The following is a 17,528-nucleotide window of genomic DNA, read 5'->3' as shown; positions in this document are numbered from 1 at the left end:
ATGTTGTACACGTCGAAACTCTGAGAACCAGGAAATCGAAAGGCAACCACCATTGGTCAAACATAAAACTCTTTATTGAGTGAACATACTTTATGATTTATCACGCCGTAATGCTATTTGCTAATTTTTATGAATATTCTGCAATTATATTTATATGACTACTTATTGATGATTATCGTATTTTTTCTTGGCAAGTGCCCGGCAAGGTAAGGTTAACAGGTCGCTTTTCTTGTCGTTACACATCAGACTGTGGACATATTTCATTTTTTTGTGTGTACGATTGTTTTCAAGTTTTGTTTGTATGCACTGTGAACGAGTTAAGGTATAACACACACCAGTTGACTTTGACATTTTGCCCTATGATATCTCAATATCGTGACTGTTTTACATTTTTCTTTTTTTTGCTGCTGCATTATGATATTGTCTGTACACTTTTTGCCTTTAAACACTGTCTATGCCTTTGACATATTACGTTTTCTGTCATGTTATGCTGTATGCTTAATTTTGTCACCATTAACCAGTTATTATTTAATGGGTATATGATTTAAATGCAAGACATTAATCCTTGTTCATCAATTTCAGAAAGAAATGATGCGTAAAGGAAATAAATTGAACAGAAATGGGAATTTCACCTACGGAATAAACGAAAGAAGATGCAATAACCTTATGAGGAAGAGTAAATGGATTAGGATTAACAAGCATTAACAAGAATATACTATACACATCGCAGAATAGTAGTCTTAACTAATTTTTTCTTTCAGAATACGAAGCGATTGATGCAAGCTGTCAGACAGAACTACACATCTTAGTTTTAAGTGATGAAATATGCTAGAGATAAGGAATAGTTGTGTGATGAATAATAAAGTGATTTTTGCAGATGATAATGAATGCTGATGATGAATAAAGATGAAGAATATACTAATATGGATAATGAAGTTTTTCTTTACAGGTGATGACGATAATGAAGTTATGATAATATGGATAATGAAGTTTTTTTTTTTACAGATGAGGATGATGTTGAAGTTTATGTATTTATGCTATGTAGTTATTTAAGTATTTGTTGCAGTTTGCTTTGACAGCAGGTGTTATATTGCGTAGTAGGATGACTGAAGGTTTTGGAAAGGACAGCTATGGAACACATTTTTTATGCACATTTCACTTCCTGTTAATTCGAAGTTCACTACTTTTCAGCATAGTCTGCGTTTCTTCTTTCAGCTCAATAATCCATTTTGTATTTTTCCAGGAGAAGCTTTTCATGATACTTACTAAACTTGTTACTTATTATACCTGTTCTAATACTTGCAAATTTTTTTTTACCCATTTGTGTATATCATTTACACATGTGATCACATATACTGCCTTGTTGCATAACCTTGCTACAGCTGACTCATGACGAATGACGTTACACATTTTTCATTTATAGGAACAACCTAGAAGCAATTTTTTCTCTTATTTCTTCTTGCTTTCCCTTATAATTACCCAAAGCAATGCATTGCCAGCACAAAAAAAAAAAAAAAAAAAAAAAAACAAAATGTATTACCAGTCTCATATAATGTCACTAGTTTATGATAATTGTGAATAATACTGATCAGCTCTGAATAGTATGTCACGTTAATAATGACTTCTTAATTATCTGAATAATAACGCTTTGTAACCGGTTAATAATTGCCATTGTCTATTGTAATGAGATTACTTATTATGCCCATGATTATTAATGCTATGATTGTAATTGTGTAACTGGCTAAAAATTGCCACTGTCTATTGTAATGAGACTACTTATTATGCCCATGATTATTAATGCTATGATTGTAATTGTGTAACTGAACAAAGATTGCCGCTGTTTATTGTAATACGACTACCCATGATGGCAAATTTAATTTTATGAACATTATTCTGTAATACTAAAATACTTGGTATAGAAATGTTCAATAACTAGGCTATGGATGCCGCAAACTACTTATGTAATCACTATTCAAGACTTGTGTGTTAGTTAATGTCCTTCACCTTCTGACCTAACTACCTGAAAATATTGTAACATCCATTTGTCTTGTCCATCCTCATTATCATGGAGCACTATATTTGGTTTTTGCACTAATTCTACGTTGGTGTGCCTCTTAAGAGTGTGGTGTTGACACGACATGCTGTCCACCACCGTAAGCGATGAAGACGTTATTATGGTCCCACTGTTTGGTGTACCTGGTATACTGCCAAATGATAGCATGGAATATTACTACGACGTTTCAGTGTCTTGATACGCTGATAAATACTTCTGGGAACGGAACTGCAGATTGTATCACTTAGTGTTGTGATTCTGTGGAAAGATATGGACTTTCAGTGCAGCTGTGTGCAAACTAAAGTGCTACAACCATGATGCAATCCTTTCCTTTCCTATCCTAATAGTGAAAATCATTTTTAACTAACACCATTTATGTTCATGGCCTATACATTTTTTCTCGATTTGTTGAACTCCAGTGCGAGTACACTTATGTCACCTGTCGACATGATTTTTTGCTATTATGTTTATTTATTGTGAAAATACTAAAGACATTTTTTGATTTGTTCTGAAGTGCAGTATGTGTGCACTCTTGTCATCTATATTGTATATACTTTTTGTGATTTGATGATTTTTCTACCCTTGCGTTTATTTGTTATAAAAATGTTCAAAAGTTTTCAGTGCATGTGCACTTATGTGAATATGTTTTCAACTGAACTCCAGTGCCGGTGCACTCTTCTCAATTTTCGATATGATTTGTGTTCATTCTGTATACTTTTTATGATTTATGTCATTTGTTACTCATTGTATATACATTTCGTCTTTTGCTGATATGTTCTCCACTGCAGTGCATGTGCACTCATGTCCCTTATCAACATGATTTTGTTCAAAAAAAAAATGCTATAGAATCTTACAGTGCGTGTGCACTTTGTTATTTGTCAAATAATTTGTATATACATTTTTCTGATTTGCTGATACGCTCTCTACTCATTGTACTTATATTTTGTCTTGTCTGTAATGTTTTGTAATCGGTGCATGCGCACAACATTTAATTCATGTATTACATCCAAATATTTTGTAAATGTTAATTAATTAAAAGAAAAATTTGTTACGATGGCAAGTCCAAATGACTCACCATCGCTGCCAAATTTTTTGCCCCCCAGTGGAGGGTTATGAAAGGCGTATGTACTCGTTGGCAGCGATGATGAGGCATTGTAGAATCTCTGACCAGAGCAGTTGCGCTCGAAGCGCAGTGCCGTACAGTAGTCTGTCGACAGTAGTAGCCGAGTTATGTAGCGGAGAGGTGTCTGTCAGTAGTGGTAGCGCAGAGCAGTCGGCGGGCGTCGGCACCGCAATGGTCGAGATTCAGGACAAGGTATATTATTAAGCAGCATTGCGATCAGCTAATGATGTTAATTAAGTGTAATTTCTGTAAGAATCGCCCCCAATAATAATTTTGATTTAAAAGCAATTTTTAACAAAGAATCATTCGATTTCCTTCCATTTCCTTTAAACAAAAAAATTTTCAATTAACTTCAAAAAATTTAGTTATTGCGATGCATGTGCTGCAAGCTGTGGCGCAGAATAAGAGCAGAATTTTGACATGCAGTTTTACTAAGGTAAGAAATTAATTCTGATTTTTGCACAGGGCCAAAGACCGACATTTCGGTTAAATTGAGTTTTGATTATCACTGTAGTTTCATTGTCATGGGATTATCTTACATTTTGTGTGGAGAACTTATACTTGGGTCAGATAGCTAATTTTTGTTTAATTGTCATTGTCATTAATATTTTTGCGGGAAGGTTACACTTGGCTCCATTTCTATTAAGTATTGTCATTTTAAATTTTCCGTGGGGAGGTTACAATATGTGTAGTAAATTTTCTGAATATTATTGTGTGGTTTTTTTTAGTAAGTAAGGAAATGGACTGCCATTCAATGCAAGCAGCAATAAATTGTCTTATAGTGTATACAGATATTTGCATTTGCTTTTGTAGTTAAATGTTTGTGTTCCAGATTTTGAAATTATTTCTTTGAGAAATTTAGTAAAAATGAGTAATTTGCTATTTTAATAATGTTGTGATGGGAGGTTTGACTGTACAAAAGTAAATGACAAGTAAATGTTCTTGATATGTTAAAAAGTATAGACCTATATAATGTGAGTGAAAGGAAGTATGTGGTATAAATTTTTTTTGGACATTCACATAAAGATTCAGAACCACTGTATAAATGTAAAATTTAGTGTTCCCATAAAATTTGTACTTAGTAAAATTTACTGGAAACAGGGGCATGTGTAACAACAACTGTACATATAATAATTTTTTCCTTCTGATTTTCGATATATTAGTGTAAGCAATGTTTTGATTTCATTTCTTTTTCTTTTCGTGTCATTATGTTAAAGAAACTGTAAGCAACTTTCGATGTGAATATTAATATTTATGTCAAATTTCAAGCAATGCTATAACAGAATTGAAGTGTAGCCCATGTTGAATCTATTGTAATATGTTTAAAATTGTAATTGTGCGTCTGGTCCATACGTAGGCAATGTATTAGGATATGTGGAATGTAAAACCTTTGGTGAATACCCTGTCTGTAGGGGAGCGGTAAAAGGTGGATGGCAGGCGAGCGCGGGAAAATGCACACGGGCGCGGCACGGCATAACGGGCTCAGCAATGTAGTCGGAGTTGGGCATCGGTCTGAGAAACACGTTCTGGATCGAGGAGGCTCTCCTGGAAAACGTGATTTCATTGAGCCTCGGATGTGCCGTTTCCGACGACTATACAGCATGGCTATATTCTATAGGCACTAAATTGAAAAGGATTGCGACGCTAAGAAGAAGCAAAGTGCCGATACATCAAGAGCCATAGCTGTGATTGTATGTGTGCTTTGCGCCTCGCCATCTCGCCGCCCGCCAACCGCCGCATCGACACGAACAGGTTGAATCTTTAGAATTGTATTCGTGTGGACCAGTGTTAATTTTGTTCCTGACTGTTCAATAACAACTCAACTTTTACCAGAATTGTCCTATCAATTAATTACCCTCATCACTAACCTAGACAGGGTCCTTTCCACATGTTGTGCAATCCGAGTGTCTCGAAATGAAGATTTAAAGTTTATGTTAATAGGAATTACCTGCAGACCTATCTATGCTAGAAAGATGTTTAAGGAGCTTTATTGTTAATGAAAATATAAGCAAAGAACAAAGGTCTGACAAAGTTGGAAGATAATTTTGGAATTGGTTTAGTAATGAAGCTTAATTAATTTGAGACAAAAATAATGGTAGTTAAATGAGGAAGTAATAAGACAAAAAGAGTAGTAACTCATATATTGTAAATCTTGAGTGCTTAATGCTTCCAATAGTTAATAGTTTCAACACAGTGATCATAACAGTTTCAGGGTCCCCCCTCCACTCTTTTCTTTTCTATTCATTTAAATTCTGAAGTGTACTGAACTGATTTGACCAGCAAAGTTAAAGTCAATATAAAACCTAAATTTATCAGTGTTTTACCCTTATTAAAATTGACATTGTATGTGTGTTTCAAAAGTGCTATTTCTAGGGTAACCTATGCCCGATTTCAGTCGGATCAATAGACAAAACGCAGTTTGTAGTAATCATTATAGTGTAATGTTGTGTATTTATAGCTTGTCCAAATTAGTACAGAAAGGGAAAATATTAGTTCAGTAGATTTTTCTTGTTCTAAAATTTACCATATAATGCAGTATTACTACGTGTTGTTATGCTTGTACGTACATCCACTTGTACAAGGAAAAAACTCACTTAATGCATAATTAGGCCCGGCGACCGTATCATTAACAACTGGTAGCATCTGCTGTGTATGTTTCTTGCCCGTCCTAACGTGTAGTTGCACTTTTAGACTTGCTTGACGTATCATTGTGGTTACTGAGTGGGTGTAAGTCTGATTGTGCCTCCATTCAGGTACATGCGGTCAACATATTTACTAAAATCCTTTCTTATAAGGTGAAGCCCGTCAACTTACCATAGTACAGGCTTTAAAGAGTTAACGTACGCCCGAGCGAAGACGTTACAAGTTCATGTTACTCGATAAATAACAATGAGTCCACTTGCTTGGCAGACCACTCATCTTGCAGGCCTGACTGCTTGTGCCACAGTATGAGCAAGGCATGTGGGTGGCTCTCAAAGAGAAATATCAATTTAAACACAAGGAAATTTAATTCGGAGAAACAATAATCGAAGTAACTTCCGTTTATCACAAGAGGGCCGAGGCCACCGCTAACCCCACAGGGGCCACTCTTAAAACTCAGTAGACAAGAAGTTAGTCACACAAAATTTTAAACAGCCATAGGGCTCTTAAATAAAAGCCACACAAGTATAACTGTAGAATTAAGTAAACGTTCCTAAATTAAATTATACAACAACCAAGAACAAGAATCAGTTCTCCGAGAAAGAGGGAATATTCGCAACTTTACATGTGGTACTCTTGGAATGAGTTACAAGAAGTGTGCAACCAAATTAGGCCAAGCTGAATATCAAGAACAGTGAATCACAGATGGAGTTTAAACGTTCAAAAACTTAAGTCAATAAATGTTCGTAAACTCAAGTACAGAAAATTAATTCTTAGCTTTGTTACGTTAGATCTGAAGACAGGGCAAGCTCGAAAAGGCAATTAATTAAAACCACCTACCAAATAAAAGAAACGGAAAACTTGTTCAGTAGCTGCAGCTGGAATGAAAATTCCATCGAGAGCTATCGGCCAGCGGAGACGCCGTCCGCGTTCGTGCACAGGCCGAAATACGGGAGTACAGACACGTGGGAAGCGCCACGTCTAAAGCAATGTCACGGCTCAGAAGCCAAGGCCATTAACAAATTGCATAACATTACTGCACTAAAACGAAGAGCTCCGGCAATAAGGTGTTAAAGTAACTTAACGTTCGCGAAGCAAATTAAGTGAACAAGGCTTGAAACTTTTAGTTATAAGCAGAAATTTGAATCACAGTACTAAAACTGCTAATACAAGAATAAGACACTTGTGATAACCAATAGCAGATTTCCCAACAGCCATCGAATGCTATTTTGAAACAACAGAATAATAGATACAAGCTGACCTGACTGTCACTGACTTTACGCTTAACATCTTCAGATAAGACAGGTTGCAAACCTTCAAGAGTTGAACCCATCTAAAAGCATCAAAAGCTGATTCAACACTGCTCAAAACTTACAACAGATAAGGTATGTCTTAAAGCTAAATAACAACAAACGGAAACACCAGTACACATTAAGTACCACCATCAGACTCGGAACGGAACAGTTCAAAGCCAAATTTACCCCTTCAGTCAGTGGCCCGTGTAACCTGAGACGAACTCGGAGGTTATAACAGAACATACAACAGTTATTATAAACACATGTAGAGAAATCACTAAGCAAATCAGCAAATTTACAATCGCGGCTTCAAATAGGTTGCAGCATTTGCAACAAAACCAAATCTTTCGAACTCCACAGGCGAGGTTCACACAATACACGCCACAACTTCTTCAGTATTCCATTTGCCATCATTTAAAGACCTATTCCGGCCGCCAAAATCCAAACTGCACACGGCGAGAACATTCCAGAAGGCAAGTTACTGGTGCACTCTCCCTCCAAATCCAGAAATCAGTCTCAATGGATGCCATCGTGCTCACGGCTCCGAATACGGTAAGAGGCCCCAACGGCCACCATGTCAACAGTCTGGCCGCTCGTACCAACACCAGTCCGGCAGCCGTGGCAAGGGTCCCGCCTTTTCCTCACTCGCAAACAGCGATAAACCTAACGAATCACTGCGACACTCGCACCTCCTACCGGAACACCAGTCAACCAGAGGATCCAGAGATAGCACAATACTACCACGGCTCAATGACATGGTTGCAAGTACGAGCTCTCAAAATAATTTTCTTATGGTTTGCAGATAGAATGGGACTGTGTTCTATTTGTTTAGGATTGAAGGCAGTAAAAAACAGCATAATCACTGGTAGTTCCGCTAGGTGAACCAGGAGGGAAGAGAGAGGGAATACCACTGTCAAGGATGAGTTGCTGAAATGTTTGACAAGGACGTGAGTCACGGAGACAGAGAAAATACCAGGAGTACGGCAATGCGTCCCCGAATGGGCTGGGCGACTAGCGAGAGTGAAAACAGAGGGGTGTTTACTCCTGAGGCAGAAAACATTCTTCAGGTGAGTGCCGTGTGTGACTGGGTCTGACAGACGCACTAGCGAAACCCTGGCTCAAATGGTTCAAATGGCTCTTAGCACCATGGGACTTAACTTCTCAGGTCATCAGTCCCCTAGAACTGAGAACTACTGAAACCTAACTAACCTAAGGACATCACACACATCCATGCCCGAGGCAGGATTCGAACCTGCCACCGTAGCGGTCGCGCGGTTCCGGACTGTAGCGCCTAGAACCGCTCGGCCACCCCGGCCGGCTGTGTAGCTTCACTTCATGGTATAAACACCCGGTAGACAACATCTTTGGAACAACATATCTTTACGTGAAAGCCAAGTATAAACGTATATTTTGCAAATTATTGAATTAACTTTTATGTAAATATCTTTTCTTTCTATTATATTTTTGAGAATTTTTAAGGCATTAAAAAATTTAATTTCATTTAAATTTCATCGGAAATTATCAATTGGAGTCACAGAAGCTTTTAGAATCTTCTGGAATAACACTACTTTAGTATACTACTTTGGTATGGATAAACTCCTTGACTTCCTTACACATCTAAACTCCATACACCCCGACATCAAATTCACTATGGAGACTGAAACGGAGGGTTAATTACCTTTCCTTGACGTCTTGGTCAAGAGAAGGGCTGACGGCACCCTAGGTCATGGGGTGTATCGGAAGACAACGCACACTGATCTGTGTTTGCACGCAGACAGCTGCCACCACCCTTCACAGAGGAATGGGGTACTTAAAACTCTAGTACATAGGGCGCGCACTATCTCTGACGCAGAGAGTCTACCCCAGGAATTGGAACATCTGAGAACTGTATTTCGAAAAAATGGGTACTCAGAGTGGCAGATTCAACGTTCTCTCCGCCCAACCACTACAGCACAACCTGTGGAGATGGATGAAATCACGAGGGAGGAGGTAGGCACTGCGTTTATTCCATATACAGGCGCACTCTCGGGGAAAATCGCCCGCATTTTGAAGAAACACCGGGTCGGAACTGTGTTTGGTCCTCCGAATAAAACTCGTGCACTGGTGGGGAGCGCCAAAGATGACCTCGGTTTGAGGAAGGCTGGCGTGTACCAGATTCCGTGTCAATGTGGCAAGTCGTATATTGGTCAGACGATGCGTACCGTCGAGGATCGATGCCGTGAACACTAGAGGCACACTCGACTGATGTATCCGAGCAAGTCGGCGGTCGCTGAATATTGTTTGTCGGAAAATCACGCTATGGAGTATGAAAGCACGAGGATTCTGGTACAGACGTCGAGATACTGGGACAGCGTTGTTAGAGAGGCCATCGAAATTCGCACCAATGACGTCCTCATAAACCGTGACTGTGGCTATAATCTTAGCAAGGCTTGGGAACCAGCGATTCGGTTAATCAAAAGTAAATCGAGCAAACGTATAGTTGTGACGACCACGGCGGACAGAGCCATCACACCGACGTCATCTCAGACGCCGTCGCAATCTGTTCCACCGCGCGACCGTGGCGGGGCGCGGACAGCGGAGGGAGCGCGCCGCGGGTATTTAAATCGGCCGCCGCGGCGACCGAACCCAGTTCCCCCTGAGCAGCCATAGCGTACGGATCTCCGTGCCGGCACGTTCACAGGAGCTCAGTCCGTCGGTTCACCTGATGATGGCGACATGCATGATCGCCGAAATATTGTGCCCGTTGGACACTGTAGACTGGCAGTACACCCGTGGATATTTTGATTATCAAATACGCCGGGAGAAACTCAAGAATCACAGTTCTTCACTTGTTTTAAAAGACTAAAGATTAGTAATAAATGTCCGCCCCTGGTAGTTGAGTGGTCCGCGCGACGAAATGTCATACCTAAAGGCCCCGGTTCGATTCCCGACTGGGTCGGAGATTTTCTCCGCTCAGGGACTGGGTGTTGTGTTGTCCTTATCATCATAATTTCATCCCCATCGACACGCAAGTCGCCGAAGTGGCGTCAACTCGAAAGACTTGCACCAGGCAAATGATCTACACGAAGGGAGGCCCTAGCCACACGGCTTTTCAGTTTCCATTAGTAATAATTTATAAACTTACGAACAACGAATCATTCGTAGTATAGAATACAAATAGAAAGCAGCTGGTCTGATGCGTGTTTCAGCGATAACTGCCATCCCTATTCAGTTAGCTACAGGAAATTCCGCATATAGTTGCGATTCCAATGCAGCGGCTGTGGTTTTGCTAAGAGTCCTGTTGTCTCTGCTATACTCCATGTCTTCCATGTAAGAATATTTGCATCTGGGAATGCTTCAAGGCCACCATAATCACAATGATTGCCCCATACTACAGCAAGTGTGAGCCATGTACTACCTCCAAACACGGCTTGTACATCACATGTAAAGTTCAAACGGAGTCCACGAAATACATTTGGACCTCCAATTAATTGTTGTTTATTGAACTGTCCAGAAAGATCAATGTCTATCGCCTTCAAAGCACGGTACACAGGAACGCTGCGCCGCCAGCGACGACGGTAACCACGTCGCAGAGGCATTGCTGTGGCACTCTGGGGCACTCTGGGATGCTCTCTGGGTCACTCTGGGATGCTCAATAGATGTCGAGCACAGTCTCTGATTGGTTGTTATGTTTATGTTGGTTTATGTCAGACGACGGTGTGCATGTACGATCTGCTTTCGTGAATAATGGGGGGCCAAAAGCCGAGAAGCGATTCTTCTTAGTGTTGTAGCTCTCTGGGGCACTCTGGGATGCTCTCTGGGTCACTCTGGGATGCTCAGTAGATGTCGAGCACAGTCTCTGATTGGTTGTTATGTTTTTGGCGCGTGATTCATGTCTTCCATGTGAGGCTCTGTGGGACGATCAGACGACGGTGTGCATGTACGATCTGCTTTCGTGAATAATTTCTTAAACGCCAAATGTAAAACTTCAGCTTTCGTTTAGCTGTCTTCTATTGCCACAACAGTCAACGAATGACTGGGTAGAAGTCTATGGCCCATTTAGTGATTTTACGTGTGATCAGACTTTGCTCGGATTCTCGGAAAGATCTTTCGTTAAGGTCTGCTTCCTCAGCATTTTCTGAATTTTACTGTTAAACCACGGAGAGTCTTTTCCACCCTCAATCAACTTACTTGGCACACAAGTGTCTAGAATATTTACATCTTCTTCTTTGATGAAGGATTTTCGGGAGACCATGTTCAGTAACTCTGGTTTATTGGCACTGTCATCAGTAATATTAGCATTGCTATGGTGCAGTGTAGGTATTGACTGCATCTTGCCGAAGGTGTACCTTACATACGACCAGAACATCTTTGGATTTTCTTCCACATTTCTCAACTGCTAAAAGTATGCCGGATTGATGTTCACGATAAGTTTCGAGCGTGAGTAAACCATTGCCAGTCTTGGAGATTCTGCGTTTTTTTTTAAATTGGTCATCCTTTTTTCGTTACTTCCGCAACAGCGTTCTGATCTGTTTTGTGGGCTATGAGGGATCAGAACAATCTCTTACTAATTTATTTGGACTATACAGCTCAATGCCAACGGCCTTGCCGCAGTGGTAACACCGGTTCCCGTCAAATCACCGAAGTTAAGCGCTGTCGGGCTGGGCTAGCACTTGGATGGGTGACCATCCGGTCTGCCGAGCGCTGTTGGCAAGCGGGGTGCACTCAGCCCTTGTGAGGCAAACAGAGGAGCTACTTGACTGAGAAGTAGCGGCTCCGGTCTCGGAAACTGACATACGGACGGGAGAGTGGCGTGCTGACCCCATGCCCCTCCATATCCGCATCCAATCACTCCTGTGGGCTGAGGATGACACGGCGGCCGGTCGGAACCGTTGGGCCTTCATGGCCTGTTCGGGAGGAGTTTAGTTTTAGTTTAATATGGCTCAATTGTCGTCGATACTATTTCTTCAAATTTGAACCACATCTAGTTTACACTTACATACATCGGAAGGAGGGGAGACTGTTTCTTAGGAAGGCGCCAAGCGAATTTTTATCTGCTTTTGTAAATAGATGTATTTTGCGTTTATTTTTGTGAATTTGGATGTTGCGGTATTCAGTTTTGCTACAACGACCTTGTGTTCACTAGTCCCCGTATGTGTCAAGATACTCCTTACTTGTTCAGGTTTTATTCATTTCAGTGTAACTGAATGCCACACTTTCCATGGCGCGCCGCATATGTAGTCGCGCGACAGCAGGGACACGTTAAGTGGCGCGCCATTCGAAAGTCCGGTATTCAGAACAGGGGCGCGGATATTGCCGCGTGGCTTCTGTCGCTTCAGCAGCAGCATTGGAATGGCATTTTGTAGCTGCAATCAGTTTCATGTTCAAAACAGATAAATCCTACGTTCTTAATATTGTAATTAGTCTCGTCATTGGGTTTTAAAGAGTCAAACGTCGTTGAATTTAGCTCTTTTAGAACTACGATACTAGGAGCAGAAATTACTACACTTCCATAAAAACAATGTGATTGATGACGATATTTATGGAGTTATGATAGCCATAGAAAGAGACTATGCGCCGTTTTGTAAAGACTTCTTCACAATTCATCTGGATGAAAACAGAATTGCGATATGTTAAACGGTTACGGAAATGTTTCAGGTCAACACTTTAGCTGAATCACCCTGTTGATCAGTACTCAGCCCTCCTTACTGCAGATATTACATCAGGTGCTACTGTACCTGGTCCCCCATAAAGACGCAAGTACGATGACCAGGGTCCTAATGGATGATACGAGACTAAGAGTACTAGGAAGAGACTGTAGAAGCCAGTTATGGCCGCGCAATAATTTGTATCTTTTTACTGCCTTTCGGACGTTTATTGCCAAAATAATAAACAAGTGATTTACTTATGGGGGAAACAAATACCACCTGAGCCCATCTCGCACAGGGCAATAAAACGTTGCGTTTGCCGACGATGATCGGAAGGCGTGAGGAGTGTCACGTACGTACCTTGGGAACAGCAGGTCGCTCGTCATCGTTTATCTTCTACGAGTCGCGTTTGTGGTTCCGGGTATCAACTCTAGGGTTGATTTGACGTATTTCTCCATTGGAAGAGTGCCATACCCATGTGCTGCAGCACCTGTGATACTGAATATATGTAGATGCTATTCCCGCGGTATCATAATATTAATACGATTTTTAATATTAATTGCACAAGGAGGCCAATGCTCCTTATATAAATCGAAAGGTAGTTTGCATAGATGTGCACTAAGAAAAAATAATGTGTATATGTAGCCGTTATGAGTGGTAAAAGGAAATAGAAACTTTCACATTCATAACACTAATGTTAAATTCTCTATTTGAAGCCATTTTGACTATTTTCCGACCGTTACTGTCTCAAGAAATATGTAAAGGTTTTTGTCTTGTCCACTGCACTGCAGAACTGTTTGTGATCGTGCTTCCAAGTTACTGCTATGTTAGTGACAATTTGTGAACAGTGACCAGGAGAGGTGCGGAAATGGAGGCACCCCAGCGCATCACTACGAGACTCCCACACCAGAAGAAAAAAGATGACCAAAGCACTCACGAAAAGACGATGTAACATCTGTATGGCCTTATTTTAAAGTTGTTTTTGTAATGCCATTTAGCCTGAAGATGAGGTTGACCTCGAAACATGTGGCTAAATAAATAAGCAGTACAATAGTTGACGACGTTTGTGACTGGTAGCGGTAATTAAAAAACAACCTTTAAATTATCTATCACGCACTAAAATCTCCAATACCTGCACATCGAAAATTGAAGAGCTAGGAACCTATGACCTACACACCGAAAAGGTGCTGGTATAAATGACACACGAAAGTAACGACATTTCGCGAAATCGTATTCCAGGAGCTTTTATGTTTACATCGCCCATTTGCAGTAAAACACCATACTGGACAGCTTCAATGCGAGAACTGCTAGGTCGATGACGTCAGCACTGAAAAACAACATATCGTGGTAACGAAGTGAGTAACGCTGTACACAGAAACACCAAAAAAACTGGTATAAGCATGCGTATTCAACTACACAGATATGTAAACCGGCAGAATACGGCGCTGTGGTCGGCAACGCCTATATAAACAAGTTTCTGGCACATTTGTTATATCGGTTACTGTTGCTACAACGGCAGGTTATCGAGATTTAAGTGAGTTTGAACGTGGTGTTATAATCGGCGCACGAGCGGTGGGACACAGCATTTCCGATGTAGCGATGAAGTGGGGATCTGCCCCGTAAGACCATTTCAAGAGTGTAACGTGAATATCAGCAATCCGTAAAACATCAGATCTTCGACACCGCTGGAGCCGGAAAAAGATCGTCCAAGAACGGGACTAACGACGACTGAAGAGAATCGTTCAACGTGACAGAAATGCAACCCTCCCGAAATTTGCCGCAGATTTCAATGCTGGGCCATCAACAAGTTCTGCGTGCGAACCATTCAACGAAACATCACCGATAAGGACTTTCGGGGCCGAAGGCCCACTCGTGTACCCTTGATGACCGCGCGACACAAAGCTTTACGCCTCCCCTGGACACGACAACATCGACATTGGACTGTTGATGACTGGAAACATGTTGCCTGGTCTGACTAGTCTCGTTTCCAATTGTATCGAGCGGATGGACGTGTACGTGTATGGAGACAACCTCATTAATCCATGGACCCTGCATGTCAGCAGGGGACTGTTCAAGTTGGTGGAGGCTCTGTAATGGTGTGGGGCGTGTGCAGTTGGAGTGATATGGGACCCCTGATACCTCTAGACACAACTCTGACAGGCGAAAAGTACGTAAGCATCTTGTCTGATCCCCTGCATACATTCAAGTCCATTGTGCGTTGCGACGGACTTGAGCAACTCCAGCGGGCCAATGCGACACCCTACACGTCCAGAACTGATACAGAGTGGCTTCAGGAACACTCTTCTGAGTTTAAACGCTTCCGCTGTCCACCATACTTCCCAGACTTGAACATTACTGTGCGTATCTGTGATGCTTTGCAACGTGCTGTTCAGAAGAGATCTCCACCCCCTCGTACTCTTACGGATTTATGGACGGCCCTGCAGTATTCATGGCGTCAATTCCCTCCATCAGTACTTCAGACATTAGGCGAGTCCGGGCCACGTCGTTTTGCGGCACTTCTGCGTGCTCGCGAGGAGCTACTCGATATTAGGCAGGTGTACCAGTTTTTGGCTCTTCAGTGTCTATTGGCGTCGTTATTTCGCTTACTTTTCTGTAATAATAACTGTGTGGTCATTTGTTGCCATTACCAGAAAAGTAGAAGTAAGTCTGTATGTTTTAATTTCTTCATTTTGAATAACTCCGACTTCCGACTTTCTTTATTGTGCGGAAACTATATATGATTTAGTGTATGCCTAGCAGGAGAATGACAACGGTTCAGGGAGAAAGGTGCAGAGCTAGACAAACACAATTTTTACGTAGAGAAAGTAATAGCAATGTGGACATTGATAATGATAACGCACTGTTTTATTTAACGATCATAATATTAACACGTGGGCATCGAAAATTGAAGTACCGATTCTGAAAGTTAATTATACAAGGAGACCAAAGAAACTTGTATAATTCGATAGAATCTTTGCCAAAGATGTTCACAAAAGAAAAATATCTCCATTAGGAGAAGTAATAGGAAGTAGACACACACAGGAGAAAAAAAACACACGCATACCGGATAGCTACAGTGCCGCGACTGCTACGTCGTTGGTGTTTTCTACGGTGAAAAACGAATCGTAGTAACAAAGCCGCCGGGGTCAACAAACGTTGTTTATTAGCGTCGTTATTTCATTTACATTGGTCGAAGAGTAAACGGAAATGACTCTGTATTCGGTTAACGCCGTCACCACAAGATTTAGAGCGTTCCTAATTTTCAGTACCTTGATCTTGAGTTGCTTATTGTAAGGAAACTATGTCTCAGAGAAGAACATTAAGGGGTCGGACTGAAAGAGGAAGTGCTAGAGAGACACATTTTTTGTATAGAGAAAAATAATAGAAATAATGCAGATGTTGTTGTTGTTGTTGTGGTCTTCAGTCCTGAGACTGGTTTGATGCAGCTCTCCATGCTACTCTATCCTGTGCAAGCTTGAAGCATGATGGTAAAATTAGACACTCAGAGCTGACCAACAGTCATTCCTTTTTATGATAAAAGCAATGATATGAATATGGAAAGACAATGTCACCGTGAGAGTAACTCTGAGAATGTGAAAAACTGCATGGGAGTATCACGGTATACAGATGGATTCTGCATTGTATGTACCTGTATTATAAGTTGACCATCAACTTGAAATTCCCTGGATGGATCTGCCCACCAGCACCTGACGTTGTGTACTCTCCCTGTCGGACACCTTGATTCTCTGTCATATCGTCGAGTACAAAAAGCCCTGGGTTCACCCGTTCAAATGGTTCAACTGGCTGTAAGCACTATGGGACTTAACATCTGAGGTCATCAGTCCACTAGAACTTAAAACTACTTAAACCTAACTAACCTAAGGACATCGCACACATCCATGCCCGAGGCAGGATTCGAACCTGCGACCGTAGAGGTCCAGCGGTTCCAGACTATAGCGCCTAGAACCGCAAGGTCACCCCGGCCGGCATCTGTGTATCGTTACGAGTGTGGGATCGAATGAATTTCTACAAAACACCCGTCCACAGCCTCAAAACCCCATGCAGGATTGTAAATCGAACTGAGAAGTTGAGATGTGAAGCTTAAGAATATAGGGCAATATAACTGGATTACATCTACAAAATATGTAACGTCATTATCATATGACTGGAATTGTCATCATCTTGGATGTTTAGAGTAGACATTAACGTAGTGGATGTCTGTGAAAATACATCTAGAATGGAAATACGTCCACATTCATCTCCTAAATCAGTGTCATTGTGTATTTTAGTGTGTGTTGTGTGTGACATTCGGTTAGCTCACCCTAAATGTAGTATATATGGTGTAAGAACAGCATCATTTAATGGTTGGCTGTTAACTATTAAGCAAAGTTCCGGCAAACTAGCCGGCCGGAGTGGCCGAGCGGTTCTAGGCGCTACAGTCTGGAACCGCGCGACCGCTACGATCGCAGGTTCGAATCCTGCCTCGGGCATGGATGTGTGTGATGTCCTTAGGTTAGTTAGGTTTGAGTAGTTCTAAGTTCTAGGGGACTGATGACCTGTGATCTCAGAAGTTAAGTCCCATAGTGCTCAGAGCCATTTGAACCATTTTTTTTTTTTTGAACCGACAAACTAAGTGAGGCTGGATTCTTTTATACCGGTGGTAGAGATCAAACAGTGTGCTGATATTGTGTTGGGGGGTTGGGGGGGTTGAGATGCTGGGAAGAAACGCATGATCCATGAGCTGAACATGCTGTGTCGTTTTCGAAGTGTACGTCCGTGATTTCCGCAAA

The 17,528-nt window shown here is 41.3% G+C and overlaps 1 pseudogene; it reads left to right on the top strand.

Moving 5' to 3' along the window:
* The first annotated feature begins 11,685 nt into the window (after positions 1 to 11,685).
* LOC126200125 (5S ribosomal RNA) lies at positions 11,686 to 11,803 on the top strand (annotated as a pseudogene).
* The last annotated feature ends 5,725 nt before the right edge of the window (positions 11,804 to 17,528 follow it).

The sequence above is a fragment of the Schistocerca nitens genome, chromosome 8 (genome assembly GCF_023898315.1).
Source record: "Schistocerca nitens isolate TAMUIC-IGC-003100 chromosome 8, iqSchNite1.1, whole genome shotgun sequence".
Classification (NCBI taxonomy): Eukaryota; Metazoa; Arthropoda; class Insecta; order Orthoptera; family Acrididae; genus Schistocerca; species Schistocerca nitens.
This window is presented reverse-complemented; position numbering and strand designations above follow the sequence as displayed.